The following is a 17,275-nucleotide window of genomic DNA, read 5'->3' as shown; positions in this document are numbered from 1 at the left end:
AGAGAAATCATAAAGTGTCAGCAAATTGGCCGGGCGCGGTGGCTCACGCCTGTAATCCCAGCACTTTGGGAGGCCGAGGTGGGTGGATCACTAGGTCAAGAGATCGAGACCATCCTGGTCAACATGGTGAAACCCCGTCTCTACTAAAAATACAGAAAATTAGCTGGGCATGGTGGCGCGTGCCTGTAATCCCAGCTACTCAGGAGGCTGAGGCAAGAGAATTGCCTGAACCCAGGAGGCGGAGGTTGTGGTGAGCCAAGATCGCGCCATTGCACTCCAGCCTGGGTAACAAGAGCGAAACTCCGTCTCAAAAAAAAAAAAGTGTCAGCAAATCATGATTCTTACTTCAATGGTAAATAAATACCTGTCACAATGATATTAAACTGCTCAAGACTAGGCTCTAGGAGCATAATAAATTATTGCATATCTTAAACTTTGAGCAAGAGCATATTCCAAAGAAATACTTTCTTTTAGGAGAAGATTTAAAAGAATCAGTCATATTAACTGAGACTTCCTTAAAAATAAATTCAGCAAATGTTCCTTATTGTTCTCTAAATATCTGTTAGCAGGGGCAGTTAACAGTAAAAATTCAAAATTCATCAACAGTTTTTGATGACAACAGCTATCTTAAGAGCAGATCTTTTAATATTATTTCTTTGATGTATTTTATGAAAATCTCCAGTTACTGAAAAAATATATACTATTTTTCATAAGTAGATTAATTTAACAAAAGTCTACCTCAGAATTTTTGAAACGCTAAAAGCTTTCTCACAAAGAAATCAGGATAAAGCTGTTACAAAAATAGAAAGATCTATAAGATCACTTAACCTATTAAAACAATTATGTAATTATATAATTTCTTAGTATAAAAAACATAATTATATGTTCTCAGTGTCATTGATTGTGTCAGCCCTATTAATTAACACTAGATACTATAGGGAAAACAATCTATTTATATTTAAATTTTATAGAAGAACAAAAACCTTTTTACTTTAAATTCCCAATAAATACCACACATCCTCAGTCACAGAGTTCCAATGGTCTTAACTGACCTTGTTTTAGTTGAAAGTTAAAACTACATTTAAGTTCAACCACAGAAAAGAGGAGGCCACCTTTCTAGATTATGATGCTTCAATTATCTGGGAGCTGTCAGTTCAGCTCTGATAATTCTAAAAAAAGAGTCCTATCACCATGACACAGAAACCTTAAATTATATTTTAGTCTACGCTTAGAATTGTCTTACTGTCCCTTCCGTACTTGTAAAAGCTGCATTCAACACTTGTCTTTGTGGTCTTTTGCTAAGGATCCAGGGGGCCCACAGGTCTGAACAAACACATTGCAGTCTTCCAGCTGGTACCTCGCTTCTGCTCCTGGATTTACCAAGTGACTCCTCCCGTGACTCTGGAAGCCTTGAAAAACTTAGCATCATTCTTTCATCAATAGATTAACAAGAACTTTATCCATCTTCTTTCCCACTACTATGGCCAGGCTCTGAAAAAAAAAAAAAAAACACAGAAATCATAATTTTGTACCTAATTTGTGATTCTTTGTGGAAGGAAGTAAAGTTCTCTGGGAAAACTAAAGTAGAGATTGCACAATCTTTAAAATACTAATAATCATAATCTCAACAATCTCTTTGCTATGTTAAAAAATATACAGGAATTTATAATAGCCTCAAACTGGAAACAACTCAAATGTCCATCAATAGGAAAGTAGACTCACACACTGCAATATGATTCAAGCATAAAAAGTATGAACTACTGATACATAAACAACATGGACAAATCTCAAAAACATTATGCTGAATGACAGAAGCCAGGCTTATAAGAGTACGCATTGTATAATTCCATTTCTATGAAAGCCAAATACAGGTAAACGAATCTGTGGAGACAGAAATGAGAATCATGGTTGCAGAGGTAGGGTAACTTACTAGAAAACTGCAGGAGGAAAATGGTAGGGGTTGGAAATGTTCCATATCTTTTTAGGGGTGATGTTAACACAAGTATATATGTTTATTAAAACTCAACATGTGAGCACTTAAAATCTGTGCATTTTATTGTGTTACTTACATGTCAACAAAAGAATCTTGCCAAAATGTGTCTCCTATAGGAGTTACAATTTGCTAAGGACTCTTCCTCAGACCATAAGAATTGACTTAGAGCTAATAATAGTGTTTATCTCCGGGGGAAAGAAATGGGGACCAGGATTAGAGGTATTGGTCAAAGGGGACTCTAGCTTTATCTGTAACATTTTTCATCAGTTTATCACCTTGCTCTTTTTCCCTTTTATCTAGGAGATGAATTTCTCTTGGTATAGGGAGCTGCCACATCATTCTTTAAGGTTATGTAGTTGTATCAGCCAGAGTTTATCAGGGAGGCAAAACCACTTAAAGTCATGGTCTGAGAGAGATGGTGTATAGGCGTTAGACCTTGTACAAGTGTTGGGGGAGATGGGGAAGTAAAGATTTGGGAGGGACAGTTGACGCTTCTGAAGAGTTACTAGTCAATCTGAGAAGCCCCTGCAGTACTTCAGGCCACAAAGTGGGTCAACAAAGGGGAAGCTGCGGGGAATCTACGGGAAGCTGTTTCCTCTGTCGGTTTCTAGCAAGGCACCAGTTGGGAGGAGAAGCTGAACATGGGGCAAAGAAGAGCAAGGGCTTACCGACAACCACCAGCCTCTCTGAGTCTGTCTCCCGTCCAATCTCCATGCCTTTAAGAGAGTATTAGGTAATGTTCACTTCTGCCTTCCAAATATCCCACTGATTCCTCTTTTGGCCATTTCTAATTTAGAACCCTACAGAGAAGGCGGTTCTGGGAAACGGAGTTCTAAGTTTACCCAGTTAGCCTGGTACTGGTACAAACTGCCAAGATAGTATTTCTTTGTATAGCTTTACCGTAATTTATTTAATCGGTCACCTGTTGATGAGCACTTTGATTGTTACTGAGTTTTGCTATCATAAATGGTGCTGCAATGAATATCCCTATCAATTCTCTCCCTCCACACATGCAGGAAGGCATCTGTAGAATACACTCCAGGTGAGGATTCGTCCACCTTGATCCAAATGTCCATACCAAGTCCTCCAAAATTGAACCCAGCCATGTGGGTGCTCACTGTTAGAGTCAGAGAGCAGGGACTGTGGCTTACTCTGTAGGTATTATGTAGGCACGATGACTTGCATAGTACATACTATGACTACTAGGTAATTTTGGCTCCCCCAAAATTACACCATTCAAGTGAAGGAAAACAGTTCCCAAAAGCAAAGGGAAGTTGAAGTTATAGGTTGGAGTTTTTCAGTCTCAGTGCTACTGACATTTAGAGCTGAAGAATTTTTTGTTGTCACAACAAAAATGTCTTCTGAAAGGCAAACTCATACGTACATCACCACCCAGCAACTGAGAACCACTGGAAAAACAACAAATTTTAACTATAAAGTATTTTTGTTGTCAAAGATAAATCTTACTGGGCATGAAATGGAAGGATAAATTTAGAAGCAGAGCTAAGAAATTTTGCATAATGAAGAAAGGACTGAGGTTTGGGGGTGACAACCTAGGTAAAAAGGGGGCTGGGCACAGTGGCTCACTCCAGAACTTTGGGATGCCAAGGAGGGCAGATCACTTGAGGCCAAGAGCTCAAGGCCAGCCTGGCCAACATAGCGAAAAATACAAAAGTAAGCCAGACATAATGGCGGGCACCTGTAATTCCAGCTACTTGGGAGGCTGAGGCAGGAGAATTGCTTGAACCTAGGAGGCAGAGGTTGCAGTGAGCTGAGATCACACCACTGCATTCCAGCCTGGGCAACAGAGCGAGACTCCATCTCAAGAAAAAGTGGAGGGGTGGGAGTTAAGAATACCAACCAGAGGAAAAATGTAATTGAGAGAAGGAGTCAGAGAGAAAGCAGCTCACAAGATAGGAAAGTAACACTGAGAGTTGGAATGTGTCCAAAGAGGAACTATTTTTAAAATTTTGACATTTTCATTTTCCCTCAGGTTCTAAGAACAATCATTTCAAACGTTGTGTTAATTTTTTCCTAATTTTTAATTATCTTCCTTATCCCCAGATCTTCATAAAATGTTCTCCACATGTAACAGCTTTATTTACGTTCGTGGTGCTTTGAGGAGGTGTCCAAAGACAAAGAGAAAAGCTAGCAGATGCATATGGACGAGATGCCGCACAAGGGAGTAAGACTCAGAAGAATGTCCCAGAACACAACACTGCGGGAACTCATAAAATACTGGGGAAAAGGCACAGTGGACTTCCCACTTTCCATGGATGTGGTCTCGACCCATTTTAAGAGAATATTAAAGGAAAAGTTGACTGCAAGAGGCAGGTAATCTTGGAAACATGGGATATATATGTTTTTAATTTTAGGCATGAGGATATGGAAGGTTGCATAGAGGCCTGGTATATAACTAAGAGCAGGGACCCTGGAGTCAGAGGGTCTGTGTTGGAATCCCAACTTTGCAACTTATAATCATGTACCTTCGTGCAAGTTATTAAAGCCTCTGAGACTCCATTTCCTTCTCTGTAAATAGGGAAATAACAACACCCACCTCACAGTGTTGTCAAGAGAAGTAAATGAAGCATGATTGTGAAGTGGATAGACAAAAGCTTAGTGTATACCAGCTGCTGTACAAGGGCCTGTTAAATAATATAAATAAAGATGCATCAAATTGTTAACTGACTTTTTTTTGAGGAACATGATTATGGGAGTTTTGAATTGTTTAAATTTAATATTCACCTCTGAATTGTTTAAATTTCCTACAAAGAGAATATGTTACTTACAAAATCAGGAAAAATAATAAAAAGATTTCCATTTAGGACAAAATACAAAGTATATGTGAGAATCTTCATGATAAGCATCAGAAGCAAATTCTTTTCTACAATAAATGATAACATAATCTACCTATTATAAAGTTTTCTGTTAAAACATAACCCCTATGTTTTAAAGAAGTTCAAATCTGGACATGTGTCCAGCTCAAGATTCAACTTATCTCTCATCAGAAGACAAGTAAGACTAATGAACACATTTGTTCGGACTCTGGTTCAATGATAAGAGTCTATTACCTTCATAGGACTCATTAATTTCTGCCTGTAAGAGAGAATGTGCTTGAATCATACAAATCTTGCATTTCTTAAACAGGCACCAGGCATATTCTTTATGGGTGAATAATTAAAATTGCTATAGCTGTGTCTTTAAAAAGAGGATTATACACCTATAACTATTACAGATCTATAATAGAATTACTAATAAATAGGACTCTGCCCTCTTCTTTACACATGGAAACAACAGCAATGTGCATATTATATGCAAAATGCCCAGATTTGAGGAACTTCAAAAATCACAATGTAACTCAGCTACATCTCTGACATTTTTATACAGGTTAAATTTGGCTTAACATCAAATCTACAAATATGTGCTACACTTTCACGCTGTGTAAGAACTGTATTCAGAGATTCCCAGGATTTAAAGGCATGCATGCTATTGTTGTTGCCTCCTGGGTGGCTTGAGTCTACTTGTGAGGACCACACATGTTCCTTGGCTGGTGGGGGCAGAGAGGAGGGAGGAGTAGGGAGGGGACTTATATTAGGAGACTCTCATATCTTCTTCTGCACCTACTGCAAATACCATCTGTCAGCCTACCCTTTCCCTCTTCTGGAACTCAGGCTAATCAATTACAAAAGCAGTAATAGGCCCACCACATAGACAAGTGTGGGGCCCAGGAAACACTGGCAGTTTTATTTTCTAAGGAGGGGACAGTGCAAGACCTCTGCAGTTTATATGATACGACTACAGAACATCTAGCATAGAATTCCCAACCTGCTCTAACCAGTAGAAGGGCGAGGAGAATTAAAGCAAGGATAGGGTGCTACTCCAAACTGCTTTATAGACCAACACATTGGGAGTCCTTGCCCAGCCACTGGCCTCCATCTCTTGGCAAATGTATTCCTCCCTCATGTTGGAATTAGCTTCCCCCTTCCTAACTCCAACCATGTGGTCACAGCAGGATGTGGCATGTTCTCATATGATGCTGCCCTCCTAGTCACAGCTGGCATCAAGACTGAGCAGCCACCTGACCTGGTCAGCCAGAATTCTTCCCCAGTCTTTTTAGAAATGGATCTGGGAGAGTCAGTCTGTCGCTCTGATAGAAGAAGTTGCAAAGGGGGAACTCCCACGCAAGGTGTCAACAGCCCCCAAGGTGGAGAAAGCTGGTCAGCAGTGGGAGAAAACAGAGGCGGCACCAAGAGAAGTAGAAACCAAAAGGAGAGAGAAAGTCCTGGGCAAGCTGGTTCCTGGTTAGGGGGTTCCTGAGGCCCCGCTGCATTCCTTCCTGCCTGACTGGTGACTTGGTCGTCGTCCTCTTCTTTCAGTCATGTCGGCTACCCCAAGATCCTTCCATTAAATATCCCTTTTGCCTAAACTAGTTAAATATGGACTTCTGACATTTATCTAAACTCTAGTGACCAAAATTAGTTTTTCTCAACCAAGATAAACTAGGGAATAATCCTTAAATATGGCTTAGGTATAGGCAGCATATTTTTTTAAATTATACCATAAGTTCTGGGATACATGTGCAGATCATGTAGGATTGTTACATAGGCATATACATCCCATGGTGGTTTGCTGCATCCATCCCCCCATCATCTATATTAGGTATTTCTCCTACTGTTATCCCTCCCCAATCCCCCCACCTTCTGCTATCCCTCCCCTAGTTCCCTCACCCCCCAAGAGGCCCCCGTATGTGATGTTTCCCTCCCTGTGTCCATGTGTTCTCATTCTTCAACACCCACTTATGAGTGAGAACATGTGGTGTTTGGTTTTCTGTTCTTGTGTCAGTTTGCTAAGAATGATGGTTTCCAGCTTCATCCATGTCCCTGCAAAAGACATGAACCCATCCTTTTTTATGGCTGCATAGTATTCCATCATGTATATATGCCACATTTTCTTTATCCAGTCTATCACTGATGGGCATTTGGGTTGACAGCAAATTTCTTTACAAAACAAATTCAGTGCTATGTTGATATTCTATTAGTTTGATTGTTGTATTAGATTTTTATTACTGAGTTATTAGATTACCTTGAAGGACAGACCCTTGTATCTGTATTTTCTCTTTCTTTCTTTCTTTTCAATGATATTGTCTTATATTAGGTGGCAAGCGAAAAACCTCAAGAACATCTTGGTTGACTTCATTTTCCAAGTGTACATTGTCCTGTGTATACATTACTCTTGGTCATATTTCATGAGGTTATTGTGTTTTAGAACTGGAAGGAATCTCATTATCTTTATAAATCTTTTGTTAGAAACTGACTAGAATCTGGTAAAAATCTTGAAGAATTAAATAAGTATATATTCAATCAATACAACCTCTTTAGAATACTTCTAAATTACTACTATCAGTCCAAAAAACAATAATACTATTTTCAATATTCATGCTCTTACATTCAGTTTGGGAACCTTAATATCCCTTTTTTTCAGCCCTTTAAGACAGAGACCAATCTGCCTTACTATAAAAGGAACAATAACAATATTAAAACAAATTGGTAGCATAAATAAAAACCATGCAAGCTCATTATCTTTGTGGAATAAGTGATTACAGTGTGGCTGGTTACCTGCAGAGGCAAAATGCTACCAGCGGCAATTCTGGTGAATTAACTGGGGTCTATTGGCATACTGTCAAGAATTTAGAATGACTCGCGGAATGAGTGTTAATGGAGTGAAACCTTCATTCCATCTACTTGGCACATGGCGAGGCAATCTAATTGTTTTTCTCTAAAGCAACACAACAATCCAATATTTAGGCAGGGCATTACCTTCTTTCTTACTGAAGAAACGAGTCATGAGACAAGAGAAGGGATCTAAAAAGCACTGAGATTTTTCTTTGAGTTTTATTAGATTTGCTGAAGCTGCACTACATGTTTGAAATGCAGGACTGAACAAAAACGATTGCATTTCTAAGGTAAGTACAGTATCCAAGGGAGAAACTTCACATTAATAAACAAATGTTACCGAGTATCCACTGTGGACTAAGCTCTGTGCTAGATACTTCTCAATCTTATTACCTAATAAGAAAACAACTATGAAAAAAAAAGTATGAGACCATAATTAAAACTAGTTTGTAGACTGCTCATATCATGGAGGTACCTAAGTCACAACCCCTTACTACTCAAAGGGTGGTCTGCTGACCATAGCATCAGTATCGCCTAAGAGCCTGCTGGCAATGCAGAATCTCAAGCCCTACCCCGACCCATGAAATCAGAGCTACATTTTAACAGTCTCTCCATTTGCACATTAAAGTTTAAGAAGCACCGATTTAACCAACTCTCTTGGCTTATAATTGAGGAAAATAAGGCTCAGGGTGGCTAAGTGATGTGTCTGACCAAACAGCTAGTTAGGAACCCAGCTGGGACTCCCAGGACTCTCAGCTCAGGATACAGTAGGATTTTAGATAAGAGGGACTTAAGTGTATGTCATTCCCTCAAATGACCATTGAGTGTTCCCATCTTCTCTGTGCAAAGCACATACAGACAGAGAGCCTGAGTCAGCCCAATCACCCTGCCACCTCCCAATACCTCCTCCTGCTAATACTCCTGCAGAGTCCTCCTGGAGGGACTTCCCCTTTGCCTGTCCTCATTCTAACCTTTTCCAAGGCTCTGTTAAAGAACCAGCTGGCCCATGAAGTCTTCCCTAATGATGCCAGTCCTCTTCAGTTTCTGCCTTTTTAATTCAGATTTGCTCCTATATTCTGCATAGGACATTCTAAATAGTTACTTATTACACCCTGACACATTTTCTAATAGCATGCACTAGACATGTTGGCATATGATTATATTACAATAATATGGATGCAATCCTTTTCTCTATTGTCCTGTTCAATAATTGTATCTATGCCTCCTTTCCAAAATAGATTACTTGTATTGTATCATATTAGACATCGCTTAACACAGTACCAGAAATAATATGAAACTCTTAGTGGTGGAAGGGATCCTCTCTAAAATATCCCTACAATGGGCCAGGCGCAGTGGCTCAAGCCTGTAATCCCAGCACTTTGGGAGGCCGAGGTGGGTGGATCACAAGGTCAAGAGATCGAGACCATCTTGGTCAACATGGTGAAACCCATCTCTACTAAAAATACAAAAAATTAGCTGATCATGGTGGTGCATGCCTGTAATCCCAGCTACTCAGGAGGCTGAGGCAGGAGAATTGCCTGAACCCAGGAGGCAGAGGTTGCGGTGAGCCGAGATCGCACCATTGTACTCCAGCCTGGGTGACAAGAGCAAAACTCCATCTCAAAAAAATAAAAATAAATAAAATATCCCTAAGACATAGACATTCCATTTTTCACTTGCATACTTCCTGTGTTAGGAGGCTCAGTACCTTTTAAGAAAAAGTACCTTTTAAATTCCAAACTTTAGTTATTAGAAAATTCTAAGCCAAAATCCACTTACCACTAACTTCCACCAGTATCCTCAGTTCTGCCCTTAGAGGTAGTTTTGAACTGGTTGAATCCATCTTCCACAGGAAAGTGCTTCAAGTATTTGAACTAATTTAATAAAAATAATTTGGAAACACAGTGAAGGCCTGACAGGAGCAATGAAGACCTAAGTCCATATCCTGCATTTCCTGCTTGAATGCTTCTTAATGAATTCATGCTATTGATAAATTTATGTTGAACACCTACTATGCTCTGGGCTCTATGGAGGACATGCTTTGTGGAGAGATTATAGGACAGAGGGAAGATGACAAGTTCACACATACCCCCGAAGCTGCAGAATGGAAACAATTTCACAATGGAAGCTTGAGACCACCTCATCTGACCTTGCATTTCATCCAAGTCTTCCTAAGCTGCCAAAGTATAAGCCCCTTCTACTCATCCCTCCCCTCCCACACACTCACTCCAGTTTGGTTCTGTGTTCTTTCCTAGCAATCATCTTCCCATGGCTGCTCTTCTAGAATCCCAACTCCCAAGTTAATAAATTCCCGCTAAACTCTCAGCCTTTTCCCAGAATACTCTCTCCATCTGCATGCTGGGATTTCTGCTGAGGGTGCTGCCTCCCCGTCTACTAAAGTGAAGGCTGCTTATTTTCCCAATGATGACTCACAACAGAGCCAGAAAAGAAGGAGCTGCCATTCTTTAAGCCTCCCAATGGCCTTTTAAATTCCTCACTTATTCATTCATTCATTCAAACTAGGGTCCTTCACCCAGTATACAAACACCTCTTCTAAGGCTAATGCATTCTAGTTACAGGAATAACTAGAGAATCTTGTGACAGTCCCTCTCCACTCTTACGGCAATTTATCCTCTCTGGACAACTGTAACACTGAGGCAGGAATGGCTAAGCTGAGGATAGGTATTAGGTTTTATTTCTGAATTTCATATTTCTTTCAAGGGGAGAAAAGGGAGATCTTCTCTGCTATTTCATCATCACATTACAATTTGGAAAGGAAAATTCTACCTTCATAAATGCTAGAGAATAAAAGATAAACAATGGAATATGTAATGCTAAAGGCTTATAAAGTTTAAGCCTACCATGATTTAAAAGGAGGTATCTGAGAGAAAGGGGTGGTTGGTGCAACATCCACTGTGGAGGATTTAAGGTGCCATGAGAGGTGACAGAGGTCATGGTTGTGGTGGGTGCTTTGGTTCAAGAGGAGGTCCAGGAGGAGAGCTTAGGCCCTTTGTGCTGCATATCCCATTTGATTTCTATCTGTGTGAAATGGCCTCCCCACTTCTCCCCAACCCCGAGTCAAGCCAGCACCTGATGCAACGTCCTTCAGTGAGGCCTTGCTGAAGAGACTTCAGTACCTGGCTCCCGACTCTGATAAATGGGACTCTATTCTTTCTCTGGTGAGAAAAATAAACAATGTGACTGATAATTTGATTGTGGCTCTAATATGAAGTGCAAATTCAAGAAGTCTGACAGGTGAGATCGTACAAAAGAGAACAATGGCTACGGGCCATGGTGCAGCTGCCCCAGTGGTAATACTAAAGACTCTGCCAACCCTGAAAGCTGTTACTGCCCTGGGGAACAAAGTCCTGGAAAACCTCACAGCACACAGGAGCCTTCTATACTTTTGACTGTGCTGACCAACCAAACTGGCTTGAAATCAGTTCTTCTGAGGCTACAGTGAAGATTCTCATTACAACAGTGCCACTCAGTCTTGGAAAACTGGACCCCAAATTCCATTTGGATATCAAGGTATTGCGCAATGCCTTAGCAGCCATCTGACCAGCCTGCCAGTTCAGAGAAATGCTCTCAGTCCACAGTTAAAGATCTCATCAGACTATTCAAGGCCTGGAGGATTCCTTTTCCTGGCTTTGAGCCACTCACATTCTGGACCCTTGACCTACTGGCTCATTCTGCTGTGATGAATACCTCACTACACAGCCTTTGGCCCTAAATGTTGCATGTGAGCACTGCTTGCAGAACTGTTCCGAGCAGGGTCACTGGGTATCACTGACTCCTGTGAGAGCACACACAGTCATGACCATGTGACTGCAGGACATGGTCTGCCACACAGCTCCGACTCTGGTCCAAATCCTCTCGCATGGTGGCTTTAGGAAGATCCTTGGCCAGGAGGGTGATGCCAGCCATCTTGCTTCTGAAACATCTACCCAGGATGGAATGTTAGTAAGACCTTCAGAACAGGCCTAAGAGAAGCTGCCAGAGAAAAAGGAAGGAGAGGACAATGAGTAGAAGACAGAAGAATCTCCTCAAGGAGACCAAGAGGAAAGTGTGGAGACTCAGGAGTAGCCTTCCCTTCACTCTCTTTCCTACCCAAGGGAGAAGACTGGAGCCTAAGCTACCTGCCAGTGGGCTTTACATGGTGGCAGGCATTTCCATGGGACAGGAAGACAACAGGAAGAAAAATAAACTCCATAGAAGGAAGTGTCAATCCAGTGGGTTTTGATATTGGCTTAGCAGCCAGAGTCTCCCATTATGACCTACGCCATCTATCTATAATGAAGTGGAATACCAATATTTCTTCCTCATACTCTAAAATCCCCAACTCCTGAAAACCCCTCTCTCAACTAATAACTTTGCTGTTGAAATGTTGTGAGCTGTTAGTGTTTGGATAACATGTTCTGAGAAAAACAATGAAAGTACTTCCTAATAGGGCATAAATAAGTAAATAAATATAAAAGAAGATACCTGAGAGCAAATACTCTTGAAGATCTACAAATTTCTGCTTTTTCCTTAGTGATGTAACTCCCAAAGAAGCTGTTGTTTCTAGATTTTCCCTTCATTAATTTGGATGATATGAGCCTAAAGACTAACGGACTTGGTAGAGAAAGAGAGCAATGTCGATGGATGACTTTTGCGGACTTTGCAAATTAAAAAAGCCAGCTGGCTACAGAGACCCCACTGGCTGACACCCAGGCCATGTCAACTCCTCTCTTTAACCAAGCTTTCACAGCTTAACTTCTAGCCTCACCTCACTGCCCATCCTGGACTTCAAAGTGCAGCTACGTAATTTGTTTACTGCATTCTATTCATGTTCTATTTTTATCCCCAAATAGAGCTGCCTGAGAACAGAAATTGTTCTTCCTACTTCTTTTGTCTACAAAAAAGGCATAAAATCAATACATGTTGAGTTGAGACCTTTCATGCTTTCCTCATCAGAATATGCAGTGTTTTAAGAACAGACTGCAAATTTTATCAGTGGAGTGTTGTTACATATCAAGGAGGCCCTCTTTTTTCTCACCTAAGATAGGACTACATTAAAACAAGTACTTGATAAATGCCTTTTAATATCAGTATACTAAAAAAATCATTACAGCATTTAACAAATGCTTGCCACATGTACAAATATATACAGTGGTTTTAAAACAGTAGGTACAAAATAGAAAGATATCTTACCAAGTTGATAGCTAGCTTTTAAATAGCTGCAGCACACTGGTTGACATTACGTAAGCGAATCTGAACTTCCAAATAGGCATGTTTTACCTGTCTGAATATGTGAATAAAGGAATTGATCTAAGGTATTCACCACACACGCATGCTCCCGAGCGCACATGCACACGTGCGCGCACACACACACATGCGAACACACACATTTTCATCATTGGCAACTTTTTCCTGGATTACTCAGGCTTGAGTCAAGTGTGTTCACCCGCTCTGCCTTTCACCAGTGCCATCTCTTCATACACCCGTAACTATCTGGCACAGGGTGAAATCATGATTTAGCAAAAGGGTAAGTAGGAGGCAAAATGGAGTGCTATCTTCCGTAATTGCTATTTAAAAGAGACAATAAAAAGGATGAAACAAATTAAATCAGCAAGAAGCAAGAGCATCCCAATGAACTGGCCAAGATAATCAACTTGGAAAATCAGCTATTAAACCTTCATCCATACTCATTTTCATAATTTTTTGTGTGTGCTTCTGAAACACAACCCCCCATTGAAATGGCTGGGATGAAGGTGCTTCATTTCTCTGAGATAAGTCATTTGCAATTGGCCTTAATGAAGTTGAAAGTGAAGCTTTTTTAATGCCCTCATTCATCATTTCCCATTCTAGTACTGGAGTGTTTTGATTGGAGTTGGGGAAGTATGTAAAGGAGGTGAGAAGTTGACTCAGACTGTTCACCTTTCTGAATTCTTCTACTTTATTCTCTTTTCCAAACGTATGTGATAGAGTATGGATTTTGGTTTTTATTTTCATTTCTTTTATGTATCATCACCACCATATCATCCTCCTCATCATTTAAAAGACCTGATTTTTACTTATTTGCAGACAATATTCCTTGAATGTTTAAGGGCAAGAGTTTCTATGTATGTTTTTTATCTGTTAATTTCATCATCTCATGCTGTCAATGTTAGTTATTCTTATGTATAGATCTTCATCCTTATAAAAGGCTAATCTTTATTACTCACAGCAGTCATTAAAAAAACCACAGGCATTAATAAAATCTATAGCGAATAAATATCTGCACTTACTTTTATCCAATAATTCTAATTTTTTGGTCTGTGAGCTGTCACTAAAGTACAAAATAAGTAGCCAAATGCATTTATTTAAGATTCTCCTTTGGCACTTCCTTTCTACTCATTAGTTTGCTAAATCATAATTGCTACCTGGGGCAAAACAGAAATTGGAGCACATATTTAAACAGGACAAATTTTAATAGGAAGAGAAGCAATGAATTTGGATTATTCACAATCAAAAATTGTGAGACCCAATGTCCTGAAGATTAGCTATTCAGATAGGAATGTTTCAATCAAAGATTTAAAAACATTATCTTTATATAGTGGATTATTAGTGTGGTTTACTCCTCTTTTCCTTGATTTTGCTTTTTAAAAAAATTAAATATTTTAATCTACTGCTCAAGAAAATAGTTCTATAAACGCTTTTCTACACATGTAAGTGAGTGGCATTTCTGAACTTGGAGCAAGATTTAATAATCCCAGAACTCTCAGACCAGAATTTCAGAGGCCCCAGATGTGTTATGAGGAAGATTAACAGTATTTCACAGGCCTTCGGTGGCAGAAGGAAGTCCAAACATACGCTTAGGACTTAGAAGGCCAATGCTCAAGCTAACTAGTGCTCTGCACATTCACTCTTATTTATTCTTTATTATTTCTGAGAGAGAAAGAAAGGACCAAATAAATAGAGAAACTCTAACTCAGGGGTGTCCAATCTTTTGACTTCCCTGGGCCACATTGGAAGAAGTACAATTGTCTTGGGCCACACATAAAATACACTAACACTAACAATAGATGATGACCTTTTAAAAATCGCAAAAAAAAAAAAAAATTCCTAATGTTATAAGAGAGTTTACTAATTTGTGTTGGGCCACATTCAAAGCCATCTTGGGCTGCATGTGACCCATGGGCCACAAGTTGGACAGGTTGCTCCAAATCAAAGCAGATGGTTCTTCAGTCCAAGTATTTGATACTCGTGTTAACTTTAGCTAAACAGAAAATCCCTGGTGCCATACAATTAGATTCAAATACATTTCCACTAGGAAGACAAAGAAGTCTTAACTTTTGAGGTAGCAATAAATAGCCCTTGGTAGATACACATCCTCATAATTGTGCATTAATATTAACTTTATACATCTTTTTTTTTGAGACGGAGTTTCGCTCTTGTTACCCAGGCTGGAGTGCAATGGTGAGATCTCAGCTCACCGCAACCTCCGCCTCCTGTGTTCAGGCAATTCTCCTGCCTCAGCCTCCTGAGTAGTTGGGATTACAGGCACGCGCCACCATGCCCAGCTAATTTTCTGTATTTTTTTAGTAAAGACGGGGTTTCACCATGTTGACCAGGATGGTCTCGATCTCTTGACCTTGTGATCCACCCGCCTCGGCCTCCCAAAGCTGGTTAGCTCAGTTGGTGAGCTCCTGGTGCTCAACTTTATACATTTTAAATTTATCAGAATAGGATGATGTGTGTCCCTGGTTTACAACTGTGTTAAAACATTTAAAATGAAAAACACATGTATTAAACTGTCTCACCACCTATAGCATTTTTTCCTTTGGCAGGATTCAACACGTTAGATTTTCAAATTGTTTTCTTGCCTATTAAATTTCATTCCTGAAATATTTTTGAGTGCCTACTATTTCCCAGGTTACTGTATTTACTCTGGGAATTCAATATAAGGGATGAATTAGATATAGCCCCCTTGCCCCTACTAAAGAATCACAAATATGGAGTTTGATGGCAGAGAATAAAACGTTACTACGCAACTTGGAAAACAAAATGTTTATGTTGTGAAAGATAAAGTCAAATCTTTGGGTTTTATTTTTTTGTTGCTGTTTTTTGTTTTTGTTTTTGAGATAGAGTCTCACTCCATCGCACAGGCTACAATGCAGCTGCACAATCTTGGCTCACTGCAACCTGCACCTGCCCAGTTCAAGCAATTTTCCTGCCTCAGCCTCCCAAGTAGCTGGGATTACAGGTACATACCACCACGGCTGGCTAGTTTGTGAATTTTTAGTAGAGATGGGGTTTTGCCATGATGAACAGGCTGGTCATGAACTCTTGACCTCAAATGATTCACCTGCCTCGGCCTCCCAAAGTGCTGGGATTACAGCCATGAGCCACCATGTCCAGCCAATAAAGGAGAATATTTGCACTTACAAACAATCCATTTTGTTCTTCTGGGGTTTGTTTGTTTGTTTGTTTGTTTGTTTGTTTGTTTATTTATTAGGAGACAGGGTCTTACACTGTTGCCCAGGCTGGAGTCCTATGGCCAATCATAGCTCACTGCAGCCTTGAGCTCCTGGGCTCAAGGGATCCTTCCACCTCAGCCTCCCAAAGCACTAAGATTACAGGAGTGAACCACTGCCCCTGGCCTAATTCTTTATGCTTTTTTTTTCCCAAGAAGGATCTCACTAAGGCACCTAGGCTTGAGTAGAGTGTCACAATCATGGCTCACTGCAGCCTCCCCTTCCCAGGCTCAATTAATCCTCCCACTTCAGCCACCCTAGTAGCTGAGACTATAGGCACACACCACCATGCCTGGCTAATATTTATATTTTTTGTAGAGATGGGTTTTGCCTAAGTAATCCTCCTGCCTTGGCCTCCCAAAGTGCTGGGATTATAGGCATAAGCCACCATGCTTGCCCCTAATTCCTTATTGTTTGTTAAATCTTAGTTGATTAGAGCAAAAGGAAAAATGATAAACATACATAGAATCCCAACTCTGTTCTAGGGATTTTATATTTTAAAATAATGCACGCTTGTCTCTAAGAATCATAAGCATCAAAGTTGAAAGAAAACATTTTTTAAAAGTTAAGATTTTGGCCAAGTGCGGTGGCTCACACCTGTCATCCCAGCACTTTAGGAGGCTGAGGCTGGCAGATAGCTTAAGGCCAGGAGTTCAAGACCAGCTTAGGCAACATGGTAAAACCCGATCTCTAAAAAACAAATACAAAAATCAGCCAGTGTTTTGGTGAGTGCCTGTAGTCCCAGCTACTCAGGAGGCTAAGGCACGAGAATCACTTGAACCCAGGAGGTCAAGGCTGCAGTGAGCTATGATTGCACCACTGCAGTCACTCTAGCCTGGGCAACAGAGCAACACTCTGCCTCCAAAAAAAAAGTACAATTTAAATTAAAACTAACCTGATATAGGAAGAGATTAAACATAAGTTTGAGAAACATTAATCTAGGTCACATGGTAAATAAGTGGGCTTTTATGGACTATTTGGGGTACCTGTGGTAGATTAGGGGTGACTGCAAATTCTTTGCCACTCTTTCCACTGAAAAGTAGACCACCTCTCCTTGAATCTAAATGGTCTCTATCACAATTTTGACAAACAGAAAGAACACTGTACTAGTT

The 17,275-nt window shown here is 40.2% G+C and overlaps 1 pseudogene; it reads left to right on the top strand.

Moving 5' to 3' along the window:
• Nucleotides 1-10,599: 10,599 nt before the first annotated feature.
• On the top strand, nt 10,600-11,751 carry LOC100404075 (interleukin enhancer-binding factor 2 pseudogene; annotated as a pseudogene).
• Nucleotides 11,752-17,275: the final 5,524 nt, after the last annotated feature.

The sequence above is a fragment of the Callithrix jacchus genome, chromosome 8 (genome assembly GCF_049354715.1).
Source record: "Callithrix jacchus isolate 240 chromosome 8, calJac240_pri, whole genome shotgun sequence".
Lineage (NCBI taxonomy): Eukaryota > Metazoa > Chordata > Mammalia > Primates > Cebidae > Callithrix > Callithrix jacchus.
Note: the sequence above shows the minus strand (reverse complement) of the source record. Positions and strands in the feature narration are given on the sequence as shown.